This window comes from Mustela putorius, unplaced genomic scaffold (genome assembly GCF_011764305.1).
Source record: "Mustela putorius furo isolate JIRA1106 unplaced genomic scaffold, ASM1176430v1.1 tig00000738_pilon_pilon_pilon, whole genome shotgun sequence".
NCBI classification, from domain to species: Eukaryota; Metazoa; Chordata; class Mammalia; order Carnivora; family Mustelidae; genus Mustela; species Mustela putorius.
Genome location: NW_025421463.1, coordinates 7824946 through 7828028, shown reverse-complemented (window position 1 = coordinate 7828028; position 3083 = coordinate 7824946).

Genomic DNA, 3083 nt, shown 5'->3' with positions numbered 1-3083 from the left:
CTTCACTAATAAAACTGAACAAAAGGAAAAGAAGAGAAAATAGGATTTCTTGGATCTATGTCTGAGCCTAGGGCTGGGGCAGGAGAAGTCCAAGATAAGACGAGAGCATCTTAGGATGCCTGGAATTCAGAAAGGCCTACGGAATGATGCGGATATGTCAAAAGGACACAGGAGTCACATTGAAGGAGCACTTACTGGCCAAACCTGGAGGAATTATATCATCCAAACAAATAATCAGTCATCGTGATGCATGCCATCTACAACAAAATAGGAATCTGTAAGTTTGCATGGATTATACAAGTGAAAAAAAAAAAAAAAAAAGGGAATACAGTGAAGCTCTTTCTTCTAGTGCAATGTCAAGAAATGTGGAAGGAGGAATGATACCATCTACAGGGGCAACCATTCTGGTTGTATTCAATTTCCTGAAGGAGCATCATGGCTTACTAAGTCTTCAGGTTGAAGGAGGCTGACAATGGGAACTCACACAGTCTCAAGCTATCCTCTACAAAATACTTATTGATTTAAAGGTCAGTGGGGGACTAATTTTACAACAAGTTGACTTGGCCAATGCCATCTTAATCACGTGACCAAAGTGAGGCTCACGAATGAGCTTCACACCTGACAGGATGTCCTGTCCTGAGAAGAAGCCAGCGTCATTGCTTTGTTATCCTGACCAAAAATTATAACCTGAGGAAACACCATACCAACCTAAACAGGGAGAACTCCTGCAAAATGCCTGGCCTACAGACTTCACAGAGGTCAAGGGAAGAGGGGTAACCAGCCCAGGTTGAAGGAGCCTGGAGAGACGTGACGTCTACACATGGTGTGTGGTCCTGGGCTGGATCCTTTGTTATGAAAGACAGTGAGGCTTGAATGGGGTTTTCAGGAAAAGGGTGTATTGAGGTTCTCTGTGCTGTCCTTAACACTTCCTGTATTTTTAGAATTGTTTGGAATTAAAGTAAAATGAAAAAATAATGCAGTGTTACCGTAGACTGGCTATGTTACTTTTGACAAGTTATTTCCCTTTCTATGCCTCAAATTCTTCATCTGTAATAGGAACTTGATGCCACCTGACTACTTAACGGTTATTGTCAGGAATGGAAGAAATCATGTTGAGTGAAGCCCAGGGAGTCCACTATCTGGTCACATCATGAAAGTGCTCAGGCTGTGGTCGTTACTCGTTTCATATTCTTCTCAATATTATACCATGTTTCATAGAATCTAGATGTCAGCAAGTGTAAGACACGTTTTTGATTTATATGCCCCTGGGAAAGTAAAACCACGCCCAATTAAACTGGCAACAGGATTCCTCACTTAGAATGTTTCATATTTATTGAGAGAACTGCTTTATTTCTTAAATTTTTTATTCCAGTATAATTAACATACAGTGTTATATTTTTTTGGACGTCCAATCTAATGCGTCAACAATGTTATATATTTAAACAGAAGTACCATATGAGGGTCTCTGATGGCTCAGTCTGTTAAGCATCTGCCTTCGGCTCAGGTCATCGTTTCAGGGTCCTGGGATCAAGTCCTGCATCAGGCTCTGCGCGGGAAGTCTGCTTCTCCTTCTGCCCCTCCCCTCACTTACGCGTGCATGCATGCTCTCTCTCTCTCTCTCTCTCAAGTAAATAAAGCAAGAAAATCTTTGAGGGAAAAAAAAAAGTGACAGTAAAAATTCATTAGGGATGAAATACTGAGATGTTCCTCATAGTGTTACCTAAAAAAAAAAAAGTACTGTTTGATTAACAGTTCCACTGCTGGGTCTGTTCTCAAAAGAATTGAAAGCGGAGACCCGAACAAATGTTTGTACACTCATATTCACAGCAACGCTGTTCAGCATAGACGAACAACCCAAAAGACCATCAACACATAAACGGATAAACAAAGTGTGGTTTAGCTGTACCGTGGAATACTATTCAGCCTGAAAAAGAAGGAAATTCTGACTCATGCCACAATGTGAATGAACCATGAAGCCATTCCAGTAAGTGCGACAAGCCAGTCACAACAGGACACATGTTGTACGACGGTACGTATGTGAGGCACGTGGGGTGGTCACATTCATAAAGGCGGAAAGTAGAACGATGGTCCCCCAGAGAGGGGGGAGGAGAGGGATGGGCAGTTATTGTTGAATGGGGACAGACTTCTAGTTTGAGATGATGAACAAGTTCTGGAGGCAGACGTTGGTGATGGTTGCACAACAGTGTGAATGAACTTGATACCACTGCACTGTGCACTTAGAAGTGGTAAATGGCAAATTTTATGTGATATATAGTTTGCAACTGGAAGAAATACGAATTTACAGGGAGAGAAATCGGAGTAATAAGGACCTCTGGGAGGCAGTGATGGGCAGGGGGGCACAAAGGGGCCCTCTGGCATCGGGGAATGTTCTGTATCTGATCTAGTGGTGGTTACGGAGTGCATGGAATTATAAATATGTCCTGCACTGCACACTTAGGATTGGTTCACTTTACTGTATAGAACTTGAAAATATTTGGGGGGGGGGGAGTGGGGTGAGGGGGAGAATCTTAAGCAGGCTTCTCGCCCAGTGCAGAGCCTAACGTAGGGCTCGATCTCACAACCCCAAGATCATGACCTGAGCTGAAATCAAGAGCTAGACATTTAACCGACTGAGCTACCCAGGTGCCCCTAAAGTTTTTGGGATTTTTGTGTGTGTTGTTTTTGTTTTTAGAGAGAGATAGTGCTAGTGGGGGGAGGGGAAAATATGTTGAATGCAAACACAATAGAGTATGAGCAAAACTTCCCAAGTCCCAGGAGCAGAGGAGCTAGCCTCCACGGCATGCAAGTCACTTGTCCAAGAATCACAGAGCCAAGAAAGGCAGGCTCCCAGGGAACTAGGCAAGATCCCTGTATCGTCCACCGCTCTCATCCGAACCGCGCTTAGTTTCCACACGCCCCGCCTCCCCTGTGAGATCTCATCCCTGCATCAGAGACACCCCTGTCCCCAAGAACATGATCGAGCTTTTCTTGTTCTATTTCCTTGTCTTGTTGTTGCTTGCTTGCTTTTATATCATCAGCAACTGTGTTTTTTAAAAGCTGAACACTGGTAAATTCTGACGTTT